Source organism: Lynx rufus, unplaced genomic scaffold (genome assembly GCF_022079265.1).
Source record: "Lynx rufus isolate CCGP_SWC_20201006 ecotype Redwood Valley unplaced genomic scaffold, mLynRuf1.p SCAF_20, whole genome shotgun sequence".
Classification (NCBI taxonomy): domain Eukaryota; kingdom Metazoa; phylum Chordata; class Mammalia; order Carnivora; family Felidae; genus Lynx; species Lynx rufus.
The window spans coordinates 5,657,980-5,672,525 of record NW_025814835.1 but is presented as its reverse complement, the minus strand read 5'-3'; the positions used below and the strand labels follow the sequence as shown (position 1 = coordinate 5,672,525).

The 14,546-nt window shown below is 40.3% G+C and overlaps 1 non-coding gene across 1 annotated transcript; it reads right to left on the bottom strand.

The window, feature by feature from the left end:
• Window positions 1–13,651: 13,651 nt before the first annotated feature.
• LOC124517174 (U2 spliceosomal RNA) lies at window positions 13,652–13,846 on the bottom strand. The gene has a single exon (XR_006963329.1). It is a non-coding gene; the product is annotated as a U2 spliceosomal RNA (small nuclear RNA).
• Window positions 13,847–14,546: the final 700 nt, after the last annotated feature.

The window sequence follows — 14,546 nt, the reverse complement described above, 5'->3', positions numbered from 1 at the left end:
CATAGCATCCTCTCTTAATCCAGGCAATGTGCAACTACGAATAGTGTTCTAAGGTGTTCTAAGACACAGTATATAAAATGCATTACAATATATGTTGGAAGAAAGCTCATTGAATATTGTAATTTTCTATTTTAAAATGTAAAGCCAAGGTATGGAACAATATTTAGATATTTAAATATCTAGTTTAAAATATCAGAATCAGAAAAATAAACCCTGAAGGAAGAAAACACATCAGAAGAGAAAAAGCAAGTCTCTTTATCATGAAAGCATGAGCACGTTCCAGTCTCAAACTCTAGGCCTAAACAGACAGACCAACATACAATTTTTGAGGAAAAGAATGTCAGTTCTATTTTCTGGTTCAGCGACTGGTTCTTCTGCTACGTGTAAACAGTTGCTTAGGTATTTCTCTGAACTTTCTTTTCAATTTTTACACTTAAAAAATTTTTGGTAGTTGTATTTGGTTGATTTCTAAACTGTCTGCTTATCTCCCTTTCATAGTTTTAAATTATAGACACAGCTTTTAAAAATGTACAAATGCACAGAAAAGGAAACTAATAATATAGTTCAGCCTGGATTACTGTTTAAAATAAAAGTCATCAAGGGGCGCCTGGGTGGCGCAGTCGGTTAAGCGTCCGACTTCAGCCAGGTCACGATCTCGCGGTCTGTGAGTTCGAGCCCCGCGTCGGGCTCTGGGCTGATGGCTCAGAGCCTGGAGCCTGTTTCCGATTCTGTGTCTCCCTCTCTCTCTGCCCCTCCCCCGTTCATGCTCTGTCTCTCTCTGTCCCAAAAATAAATAAACGTTGAAAAAAAAATTTTAAAAAATAAAATAAAAGTCATCAAAATAAATGTGTTAGCCGTCAGGACCTTTTTGGCTTATTAGTTACTTCTTCAGCCTTTTACTGCTCTTTTGTGATATTCATCTTCCATATTATTTTTTCCTAAAATTATAGAAATAATAAAAACTATGTAAAGTAATTATGATTTATCATGATCTTTTCTTAACCTCTCAGCGTCCTAGTAACGGACGCTTGATATTTCTCCCAGAGAGTCTGTGTGTTACAACTCCCACTGGTCGCAAGAGGCATTCTTACTGGAATATTCTCAGGATGTCGCTGATCTAATCTAATGTCCCAGCTATGAACATAACAGTCTTGAGGGTCCATCGTAACTTCTTACCCTCCAGCACATTTCTGGGTGCATTTCGCTGTGTGTAACAGAAGCTTGACCCATTAGGCTTAACTAAATATTGGTTTTTCAAAACAAAACAAAGAAGAGCGTCCGTTTTCCAAAATACAGAACCCAGAAGTTGATTTTTCACGATGCTAAACTGTCGTCCTCCGTGGCAATCCTGTCTCAGGCTCCTTCTATCATTTTAACTTGCTGTCCTTAGCATACGGGTTCCATCATCCTGGGCTCCCTGAGAGATATTTGCAAAGTCTCCAGCTCCCTGTGGGCATCACGGGCAGATACAGATTCAGGAGAAACAAGAGGCAGTAGGAAAGGAAAGTATAAGGGAAACTTTGCCTATTACTTTCTTTTTTATGAAACAGATCTCTATACAAAGAATGATTCCTTTTGCCTCAATGGTATTCAGCAGCAGGACGCTTACTTTACACATGCATGTTGCTGAAAGAGAAAAATGCATTTAACCACCTTTCTAAAAAATTTAGATGCTGAGAATTAATTCCTAAGGAAAGTGATGTAAGTGTATTTTATTCCATTTTTCCCCTTTGTAGAAGCCATATGAAGTGATGTCTAAATTGCGGCGAGTAACATTCTTTTGGGTATGTCAAAGGATTTGGTAATGTCTGAAAAAATCACAAAAAGGTAATTGATTGTGCTATTGCAATAGCCATCCTGCTCAGGAAAATACTTATGAAGACTTTCATCAAGTCGTTCAAGTGCTTCTTATTAATATTAAAACTGTTTGCAGTATGCTGACGCCAGCTGTCCAGAATGCCAAAATAATTTTACTCACCGTTATTCATCTACTCTCCTAACTCCCGAGTTCTCAATCATATCCACGGTCTTGCAAAGGGAATGATAACGTAAGCTAGCTTTTCTTTTCTTTTTTTTAACGTTTATTTATTTTTGAGACAGAGAGAGACAGCGCATGAACGGGGGAGGGTCAGAGAGAGAGGGAGACACAGAATCTGAAACAGGCTCCAAGCGGTCAGCACAGAGCCCGACGCGGGGCTCGAACTCACGGACCACGAAATCGTGACCTGAGCCGAAGTTGGACGCTCAACCGACTGAGCCACCCAGAAGCCCCGTAAGCTAGCTTTTCAAGGAGAGATCTAAGCTGTCGAAATGAGCGAATACAACTACGAAATATGACCATTGCCTGTGTCAACCACTACCTGGATGTCATCAGTAGAATGGTCAGGCCAGAGGCACACGCAGTGCCTTGAATACCCGAATAGGCACATTTCTGAATGCAAGACAAGTACCTAGTTGCTTTATAGTCATTCCGATCTCTTTGAAATCAGAGAGAAGGAAATTTGATACCTTGATGGTATGCCTTTAATACTGTTTTCCTATTTTAAGCTCAGTTAGTGTGTCAGTATTTTCTTAAATTATAGCGCACAGGGCACTTGTTTTGTGCTTTCTTATGTGCTCATCAAAGAATATCTTTGTAAAGATCAAACAAGTCCCTTTATTATAACAACCATGACTTTGGCTAACCGAAGGGTCCCCCAGCAAATACTCAAACTGAGGGCGTTGTTGGTCGTGAAGTCGTCCAAATACTGATCCACGCTTGCAAATGATATATTCTGTACTATGTTTTTAAACGGGTGTAGTATAAATGCTTGCAGTTTCTGAAGTTTAAAAAATTTTTCTTTGGCATGTTAAGCGCAACGCCGACCGTTCAGGTTATCTGAAAATAAATACCATTAGGGCTGCTTATCTGAACCCTGTCATATCCAAAATTATTGGTTGGTGAAACATAAAAAAATTCATAGATATTAAGATGAAAACTTACAATGCATTTAAATTAAATTATGTTAAAATGTATGTGCCGTTCTGTGTATCACTCCTGTCTCACATATCACACCAGAGAAGTTATAGTGTGCTTTCCTGTCTTACGGGAAAATGTCAGCAAAATTATTCATTCAGGGTGACTGGGTGGCTAATTGGGTAAGTGTCGGACTTCAGCTCAGGTCATGTTCGTGAGTTCGAGCCCCACATTGTGCTCTGGGCTATCAGCGCAGAACCTGCTTCGGATCCTCAGTCTCCCTCTCTCTCTGCCTCTCTCTCTCTCTCCTTCTCTCTCTCTCTGTCAAAAATAAACAAATATTAAGGGAAAACAATTTTTTTTTTAATTTTTATTCATTCTGTAAAATAGCCGATCTACAGGAGCTTTTCCTTGAAATACAGCTGACCGTCCTAATTTACTCAGAGCTGATTTCAAGTAATTAAATTGATAAATCGTAACCATTTCTCAGATTGTGCAAAGAATACACACCAGCGGTGTAAAAGTTGTCAGGATCATACCTATCCGAATGAGCATTTAGCTGGTAAAACATTGATGTGACTCGTTATTAAGTTTCTATTTAGGACGCGTGTGCCTTGAAGGACAGGGTCACACAGGTGGAATGAGCAGTGAGTGGTGAAGTCACCAGGCCGGACCCACAAGCTGCGGACCCACAAGCTGTGTGTGCCGTTGCCTCCTGTACCCTCTGCACATGCAATCTGGACCCAGGTTAGAAAGCTAATTAAAACTTCTCCCAAGGCAATCTCAGTCATGAAAGAGGAGGCAGAACTGGAGACAAGAGTAAAAATGCAAAAACCCAAATAACAGTATGATAACGTCTCCCCATTCACCACAGCCACAGTCAGAAGAAAATAAATAGAATGCAATCACCAAAATTTATAAAATTACATTAACAATTAAGATGCGGTGAACAACAAACGCAGTCTCCATAACAAAATGTGTCCGATTATTTCACGTGAGGCACTTGGACATATTTGACCGAAATCTGTTCAACGGTCCAATAGAAACGGGTTATTACCACTGTCAACACGAGGGATAGATGCAGTGGAAAACTGAGCTTCGTCTTCCAATTTTGTGATATTTGGGGATAATTCAGCTGAATTTCTTAGGCCTGAATTAGAGATCTATTCTAATTTTGAGCTTCAGCTATGAATGCATGGAAGAATTCAGTGATGTACACATTAACTAGGTTGTAACTAACTCTAAAACGACATCAATATTTTCATAAATCATTTATTTTATTTTATTTTGTTTTTATTTTTGAGAAAGAGAGACACAGCGTGAGCAGAGGAGGGGCAGAGAAAGAGGGAGACACAGACTCCAAAGCAGGCTCCAGGCTCTGAGCTGCAGCACAGAGCCCGACGCGGGGCTCGAACCCACAAACCACAAGATCATGACCTGAGCGGAAGTCGGACACTTAAATGACTGAGCCACCCAGGAGCCTCAAGAAATCATTTTTCAAAGTCTAGGCTTGAATATTACAGGATGCTTACCCAATTGTATATGATGTTGTTCTTTGGAATTTAATCAATCATTTTTTATAAGAGGCATGGAGAACCCTTGTATTTGTCCTTGTCATTTTTACTCAGAATCAATCACATGTCTTCTGTCATGAATCATAATCAGCAGAAAAGAAAACACGCAGAGAGCATCTCACCCAAGCTGAAAGATCCTTCCACCTAATGCTTGAAATCAAATTAATCTGAAGTGAAAGGGAAAAATAAAATGCACTTGTAATCCTACATGCGTTTTGATAAGCTTTGGGAAATTATGAAAAAATATGATCTCATTTTTCAATTGTTATTTTACGTGTCATAAATACAGTACATTTTGCAGGAAAATTAAGACTAGTCATTCATTCTTGTCCTTCAGCTAGTCAACTTTAAATTTTTTAACCCTCTCTGATCATGGTCTTTAAAGCTGAACGTCTATTTTTATGAACTCTTAATGGCTCATAAAGATCTTGTGGAAACTTCCAGAAAAATAAAACTTTATCTTACTTTCATGAAATTGAGGTTTAAGTGTTCAGATCTTAGTATCACATAATCATCAAACATAGAGTCTCCATCAAATCGTACTGGTTTTCTCTAGTGTATCTATTCTCCCACTGTTAGTCTTTTAAATTGCAATTCTAAGAAAAATTCATAATCAGCATTCCAAGATGCAATTATATCTATTTAATAATTATTCAACCCTTCTAGTACATAATTTAAGTTTTGAGATAGAGATTTTATGTATATACTTAGAATGATTCCTGACTTGGCAAGTATATCTCTAGTTTTAAGCCGTAGTTCTCTACTGATGACGTTTATTCCAAATAATCAGAATACCTTCGCGACGTTGTCTGGACTAATATTATTGTATTCATAATTTTGTTTCCTCATTCATGGGTTTGCTTGATATAAAACGTAGTGTCGTTGAGGGTTTAGTTGGGGACCAGTGCTCCCCATGCAGACAGTTGGGTTGATCAAACATCTCAACCCAGGGAGCACTGCGTTTTGCAGGTGCAGAAGGCTTTTCAGGCAAAACTGGAGGAGTGTTCATGTGACTCATTGCTTGTGGAGCTCGCAGCTTGATTCAACACTCCTAGACTTTTCTGCACAGGGCACAGCCAAGAAATGCGAGCTATGGCTAGGGGCAAGCCTTCCAACGTGGCCCATTGAGCCCCCACTTTTCTTCCTCACAGGCTGGGATGAAAATGACTGGTAAGTGACCTCATGAGTCATTTATTGTAGGCGGATGGAATCCCCAGAACACCATGTGTGCTGCCTGCCCATAAAAATATTCATCGCCTTGGGCACTGGGTGGTCCAGTCGGTTGAACGTCGGACTTCTTTGGCTCAAGTCACGATCTCACGGTGCATGAATTCAAGCCCCGTATCGGGCTCATCACTGTCAGTGTGCAGCCAGGTTAGGATCCTCTGTCCCCCTCTCTCTCTGCCCCTCCCCTGCTCACATGCTCTCCCTCTCTCTCTCACAAATGAATAAACATTAAAAAAATGTTCACTGCCTTGCAATGTGAATCAAAATAAACCTTTCACGTGTTACAGCACTGAGATGTTCAGATTTGTCTCTTACAGAAGGTACTATTAGCTGAACCAGTTAAGCACCTTTAAAAGAAGACAAAAACCCTTTCCCATCTTCAGTAATGACCCCCCCCGTTCCCCAAAGGCCGCTATTCTGATGCATTTAGTAGTTCATATGTTTTCATATAAATGTACATGTTTGGAGACTATTTTAATGTCCTTCAGTGCATGATACATACAAAATTTTGTTTTTAGTTTTCACACAGCACTTTTGAAAAATCTGTCCATGGGGACGCCTAAATGGCTCAGTTGGTTAAGTGTCCGACTTTGGCTCAGGTCATGATCTTGCGTTTTGTGAGTTGCAGCCGCATGTCGGGCTCTGAGCTGACGGCTCACAGCCTGGACCCTGCTTTGGATTCTGTGTCTCCCTCTCTCTCTGCTCCTCCCCTGCTCATGCTCATGCTCATGTTCTGTCTGTCTGAAAAAAAATTAAGTAAACATTAAATTTTTTTTTTTTTAAATCTGTCCATGAATTATGCCCACTGTGGGAGCATCCCTCCGAGTACTGTCAGTACTCCAGGACATGCACCTCCTTCCTTGTGTGTCCACTCCTCAGCCAGACCTCCAGATGGGCTCCAGTTTCCCTGGGTGGGAAACAACACTCGAGCAAGCATCTCCTATATGCCCCCCCTACCCCGTGTTAACGTCGACAGGGGTGTGCACTTGGAACAGGATCGTTGGTCATAGGTACGTGAATGCTTAATTGGGTGAGGCCAGACTTCTTTTCAGAAACTGCAGCTAGAACTTTCTTACCAGCGGTGCAAGTGGGTTTCTACGTTCCCCACATCGCCTAGTTTATAATGGATTTGACAGTGTAGTAAGTGTGAAGTGACAGGACATTGTTCTTTCAGTTGACGTTTTTCTAAATATTAACGAGTTTGAGCATTTTTGCAGGAACTTGCTAGGCTTCTGGGGTTCCCCTTGGACACACTGCCTGTTTACATCTTTTGACGATTTTCCATAGAAGTTCCTGTCTTCTTATCCTTACGTTTTCTATGATTCTTTTCCAGATATTTGTTCTGATCAAATTTTAGACAGCACAAATATCTTTTCCCAGGTTGTCCTATGGTTATAAACAGACTCAAAGCATAGTTTGAGAATATTACAAACGTCAAAAAATCCTGCCTTGGAACAAGCTAATATGTTTATAATTATGAAAAGAAACATTGGTCTGGTTGTCTTTTATTGCATAGAGATCATTTTTGTTAAGCAAATTTTCTCAGTACCTCATGTAGTAAGATAGTTTATAATAATATCAACTTGCCAAAGCAAAGGTTAAAAAAAAAACTCATGTCACAAAGATTATTCATATTTACTAATATTTTGTGCATAGGATATATGATATGTAGATAATTCTGCTTGCAATATTTTTTGTCACAGTAACTCTTGAAATTAAGAGTAATTTGCTTTGTAAATTTTGCTTTGTAAATTACCTTATAAATTTACTTGGTAAATTGTAATAAAAATGTATAATTTTAGGAAAGTTGTTTCTTGTAAATCCAGAGTTTCCAAATGTTTACATTTGATTTGGGCCTTGTAGTTTAGTTGGTCAACCAGCTTCATTTTACTTTTTTTCTAATTTTTTTTTTTACGTTTATTTTTGAAGGAGAGACAGAGCATGAGCAGGGGAGGGGCAGAGAGAGAGGGAGACACAGAATCTGAAGCAGGCTCCCAGCTGTCAGCACAGAGCCCGATGCGGGGCTCGAACCCATGAACTGTGAGATCAGGACTTGCGCCAAAGTCGGGTGCTTAACCTACTGAGCCACCCAGGTGCCCCTCATTTTACTTTCCAAACCATCAGTTGGTTTTGGACCAACGATTGTTCCATTTCAAGACTGAAATTTACCATCACAGCACTTACAATATGTAAGGACCATCACAGGACTTACAATATGTTGTAAGTTACATATTGAGTCAAGGCAGGTGACTCAGTCCAGTAATCGCCATTTGTAAAAAATAGTTCAAAGTATAACCCAATGGCTTACTGGCATTGGGCTACTGCAGGCATATTCACATCCTTCCGCTCATGCTTTTCGTATTTGAGACTCCAGCCAGCACAAGGGAGGAGCCCTGGATGTAAACACAAGCCCATCTTACCACCTGTGGGAAATGTGGCCTCTCTGTTCTGAATTTCTTTCATTTACTTCATGTGACATTTGTGCGAAACCAATTATTAAATGGATGTAATATACTTACAACAGTACCTGACACTTGTTAACCGTTCAATGAATGGCAGTTATTGATATCTTCCAGAAATTTCTCCCATTTCAAGGCCCAGAAATTTCCCACCTTTCCAAGGAATTCCTCCCTTGAGTTTAGGAGAATGTCTCCTCCCTCAAAACTTTTGTGCATAGACGTGATTCACAAGGATTTGGGGACTTGACTATACTCTATATTATACTCTTTCAAAAATATTTTGAGGACGTTAATTCTATCTTTTGAAACATATAGCAAGTTGCTAAAGATAGAGACCATTTTGGTATTTTTCACTTATATTAGCCACCACGGAGAAGGCAGAAGTCTTAAGGATTTCTGACAAACTAATTGTTCTTTACAAAGCACAGCAATTAAGAAATAAATTAAGGGAGTTTGTGTTCATTCTGCAAGGACTGTTATTTCGTGGAATGTTTTAAGAGAATAGTTTGAGTTCTTTTATAAGTTTTAATATTAAGTCCCGCACCTGTGATCACATAAGTATCCTTCAGGTAGCATAATAATTTCTTACCATGACCTAAAAGATAGCTAAATGTGAGGAATCTGTTGATTCTGACCCTCTCCTTGGTTGGGATGGGCCTATGATGAAGGCATATATGGGAGTGCAAATTAAAGGTTCAGTGAGCAGTGGAGGCTGATTTTGATTCAGAATGTGTTTAAACAAATGTCCTATTGATTTTTTTTCAATGTAAGCTCAAATGTATATTACTGTTTCAGAACTGGCCAGGTGTATATGGTTTAAATTGCCTACACTGCAAATCATCAGTGTCCTTTACATAAATCTCCCTTCCTCCTTGGGAAGAGACATTTCTTTCCTCAGAATCTTTGAGAGCTGAGGGATACAGAGGGACATGAAAAGGAGAAAGGATTTAATTGGAAAGCAGGATTTGATGCTGAAACGACTCAACAATTTTCTATAATTATGTTTCCTGCCTCATGGTCAATCCTTTTCCTACACGGGTTTTCAAATTTTCTCTCTAACAAGCGGAACAGACAATTACTTTTTTGTTTTAGATCTGTCAAAAGTACCGGGGGCCTGACCTTCATGCGAGGGGTACAATGAGCCCCCTCTGTCCACACATCTAATATCACTGTTGCTTCTGCCCGACTGCTGTGCATGTGACACCAGGTTGCTCAGTCTGCAGCCCTCACAACACGACTGTCTCTGTTTGCTGCACTGCACTTATTTTCCGCTCTGCCTGGGACATCCTGCTCCCTTTTTGGAAACATTTATTTTCAGATTGTTTTAATGGTCAGGCATCAGTTCCAGTTGGAATTTTTGTCTAGAACTGTAACCGCCCCTTCCCAAGACAACCCTCTGCCTCTACACACACATTTCACAGGTGTGCTTACCAATACCCCTGTTCATCACTGTGTCTGTCGAACTGTGTTATAGCGATTTCCATCTTCTCCTCTACACTGGGACTCTCTTCTTTCATAGCTCTATGTGCTTGACTCGTAACAAACCTGCAAAAGTAGCTTGTTGCGGGGCGCCTGGGAGGCTCAGTTGATTGAGCACCCTGCTCTTGATTTCAGCTCAGGTTGTGATCTCAGGGTTGGTGGGATCGAGCTTCTTCAGGCTCTGCACAGACAGCGTGGAGCCTGCTTGGGATTTTCTCTCTCTCCCTCTCCCTCTCTGCCCCTCCCCTGCTCTCTCTCACTCTCGAAATAAAGAAATAAACATATATCTATATATTTAGCATTCACATGCTCAAGTATATATATACTTTATATTATATTATATTATATTATATTATATATACTTTAATTAAATATATAAGTATATATGTATGTTTATTTATATATTATATATACAAAGTCCATATATATAGATATAGTAGTTTGTTGAATAAATGACTCAGTTAAATACCTTTGCATAAAACTGTTGATCTGTATAGAGACTGAGTTGAATGAGAAAACAGTACTTTTATCTCTTTGCTTTGCCTTCAACTATGTAAACCACATGCGGCGGTAAAAATGGCACTTAGGCTTTATATTTTGAACAAAAACAAAGAAATATGCACCCAAGCTTATATCCATGTAGGGGAGGAAAAAAATAATTCTATCTTTACCCTTCTAGGTTCTTAGCTGAGACCCCCTCCGTCTCCACCGATACCCTCCCCACCACAATGAAAGAACAGGAGAATCTGGTGAGAAAGACCCATGATAAGCTGGTAAGCCAGCATAGTTAAAATGTGATACAAGCTATAAAAAACTAAGAAAGATACAGACAAAAAGGAGAGTTTCTTTTAGATAGAGCCAGCAGGAAAGTACGGTCATTACTTGCCTGATACAGACGCCTCTGTCTGGGATTCTCTCACCATCAGCCGCACACACGGATTTTCCTCTGCCTGCTGTTTGCTTCCCGTTGTAATGAATCTAGATGTGGGCCTCATTCATTTACATAATAAAAAAATTAAGGGGCTCCTGGGTGGCTCAGTCGGTTAAGCATCAGACTTAGGCTCTGCTCATGATCTCACGGTTCACGGGTTCAAGCCCCGCATGGGGCTCTGTGTTGACGGCTCAGAGCCTGGAGCCTGCTTGGGATTCTGCCCCTCTCTCTCTGCCCCTGTCTTGCTCGCTCTCTCTCTCTCTCTCTCTCAAAAATAAACATTAAAAATTTTTTTTTTAATTTTTTTTTTCAACGTTTATTTATTTTTGGGACAGAGAGAGACAGAGCATGAACGGGGGAGGGGCAGAGAGAGAGGGAGACACAGAATCGGAAACAAGCTCCAGGCTCTGAGCCATCAGGCCAGAGCCTGACGCGGGGCTCGAACTCATGGACCGCGAGATCGTGACCTGGCTGAAGTCGGACGCTTAACCGACTGCGCCACCCAGGCGCCCCACATTAAAAAATTTTTTAAAGTAAGTATTAAGTATTATGTTTCGGCAATTTTGCCGCAATTAGAAAATAAAAGAGCCCCTGCCCCTGCCCCGTGGAACTTCCAAAGCAGGCGTGTAAATAAAATGCAGCAGGTAGTACAAGGATTCCGAGCACAAGGAAAGGGGAAGCGGGGGGACGGAGGTGGAGCCAGCAGACCCTCCCTCAGTAGGTGACGTTTGAGCTGAGATTCTAGAAGGCATAGAGGTCAGCCAGGCAAAAGGAGAAGTGGAACTGGAATCTTAGAGCCCGAAAGAAGCATGGTGAAAATCAGAAAGCACAGAAATATTTTGTATCTGCGAGCGGGTGCGTAAGAGGGGGCTTCTGGACGTGAGGAGGCTGAGAGCCACCTCTTCCGCACAGTCGCATGCTTCTGCAGGTCTGTGCTCCAAGGACACCATTTCTCCAGACGACCTTCTCCAGGACGCTGGAGAGCTCTGGGCTCCAGAAGATAGAGGCAGCGCCTCCCGTCCGATCAAAAGGGAACCGTGCTTCCTCTTCAGTAGAACAGACAAGGGTTCTCGACAAGGAGAGACAGATGTCGCCCACGTACATGACACTTGAAAACTGAGTTAGAGGTGCCAGCATTTATTTGAAGACCACGAGAAAGCATTAATATGTTCGAATGAGGCATTCTGGGTGATGGGTAAGCTTGGAAAAGGAGTTGGGGAAGAGGGAAACCTTGAGGTACTTGGGATATCCACCTGGGAGAGTTGTGTAGGCAGATGGATGAAGACTGTCAGGCTGACGGGGGAGATGTAAGAAGGAGATACAGGGGCGCCTGGGTGGCTCGGTCTTTGGGCATCTGACTTTGGCCCAGGTCATGATCTCACTGTTTGTGGGTTCGAGGCCTGCGTCGGGCTCTGTGCTGACAGCTCGGAGCCTGGAGCCCGCTTTGAATTCTGTGTCTCCCTCTCTCTCTGCCCCTTCTCTACTCATACTCTGTCTCTCTCTGTTTCTCAAAAATAAATAAACACTGAAAAAAATTAAAAAAAAAAAGTAGGAGATACAGCTTTACAAATCAATATAAATAAAGCTACGGAAGTAGATGCAGTGACCTAGAGAGAGTGAGGCCAGAGCAGATTCGTGAATAATTCTAATACCTTATTTGAAGTTCTTATATTGGGCATTCTGCTTCAAACTTTGATAGCAACTGCAAGTACATTCTTCCTGGGTTCAGAACATTACAGTTTTTAAAGTACGTGTCAGTGTAACTCTTTCTTTATACATAGACTTCGACCCACCACGTTGTATTTAACTTTGTATCTTGTACAATATGTCATACATAATAAGTATTCACTTATCTCCTACTGAAATCTGTTGAAAGAATATCCATGCTGTTTCTACGGACAAGGTCTGGAGATAATTCTTTTCCCCAAATGTGTGCTAAATTGGTGGAGAAACTTTTAGCACGTGTACTTTGAATCACGTAATCCTAAATACAGACACAACACCCCATTGTGCCCACATTTAAAACTACCTCCTTTTGGGTTGCTGGATTTCTTTTGCTTTTATGGCTTCCATTCAGTTAGCTAAATAATTCCCCATTATGTGTTTGGATACAGCCCGTAGTTCTAGGCAGGGATAAAAATGTGTCTCTAAGGACCCATTGAAAAGCAAAGCTTTGCATATGACAATTAAGTAACAAAAATTCCTCATAATTTTACAATTTATTCACGGATTTTTTTCTTTTTGTGTAATTGTACAATTGTGATGATGTGAGTGCAATTTAGGTACGACATCTCACATTTTCATTTATTGGTTTTAGTGAGTTTTTAGTTCTATCATTTAAATTGACTTTCTATTTTACTATTCAAACGGACTCTGAGCTTCATATTTTTATGAAGTCCAAAATGGGGACTTCGCATACCATTTTCTGTCCAGGTACTGGGTTGGGAATGCCACATTTGACATGTCAGGGGAACAATAGAAAGTAACATGTTTCCATGGCAAAATGTATGGCAAATTTGAAGGCTAGTAGATGAAGGAAAGGCAGAAGGCATAGGGAAAATGAGAATTCTGTCACCAAAGTGGCTTCATCAATGATAATTTTATCTCCTATAATCCTTATTTTGACCATTATGACAGATTTCACTTCTTAGTGGTTTAAAAAACCATCTTCTCGATAGTGTGACAGTTTTCCGTAACCGTTCGCATGAAGGAGGTGACCAGAACCTCAGAAGCTCGGCCACGTGTCACCGAATCAGTGACGCTGCCTTCAAAATGCATAACATAGTGTTGTCTGCAAAAGAACAAACACAGCCCATTATAGACAATTGTATTTGTCAGATAACTACAATTACGTGTCCCAGTTGTTATAATTACGTTGTCCCAGTTGTAAGGCCTAAATATTTCTAAGCCCCAACTCTGGACCATATCCACAGCTAAAATGGCAACAAGAGAAGCCAAGTACATATATCAGAAGTGGGTAACAGTTGTTTGGAATTCTTCAATTGGTGAGTAACATTTAATCCTGATTAGCAAAATAAGGCAAAAGGCTTGATAGATTTGCCCTAATATTACATAATAATGATGAATTAAATGATTGAATTTTATGATGCAGAAGGCCCTTCATCAGGTCTTTATGTATGTTCCAATGGTTACTTTTTGAGTGAGAGCAGATGTCCTGAACTTTCTACACTTGATCTTAGCCAAAAGGCCGAGAAGCGATGTCCTGGACTTTCTTAGCCTGTGAAATTATGAAGAGTCAAAGTCAAGAATATCTGTTTTTAGCACAAAATATGACCTGTACTAAGGAAAATAGAATTTTTTTTCTGTCATCTTATCCTCTTGTAATTCTGCATATAGGAGATACATGGTTATGATCACATTTCATTTACACTGAATATCAACCCCTCTTTTCCTCACTGACTTATAATCTGTTGACTACAGCGTATTTTCAAAGGATATAAGGCTACACAACCACCATCTGGCTATTTGAATTTTTCAGCAAAGATATTTTGGGCAATGAATTATTTTACTGTTGAGATTGTCCCGGTTCATGAATAAATATCATCAAGGATTTTTGTCTGCAGAGAAGAGTGACCTCTATCTATTATATGAACTCAATGAGAGGGTTTGACCTTCCTAAATCCTTGACACAAAATACAATATGGATGCAAATGAGTTCTGGATTTCCAAAATAAGTTCCCTCCATGACACCCTCTATTACATTTTAAAAACCCAGCCAAAGATAGACAATTCAAAGCATTCCATATAGTGAATTGAATTCCATTCTGTTTCCAGCTGCTCCCAAATGCAGAGGCTAAATAGAATCTTTTCGAAAGCACAGGTCAAAGAGAAAGAAAGAGAAAAACTATAATGTAATTGAGGAATGAGCCATGTAGAATTGGCCAAAAACATGAATAAAC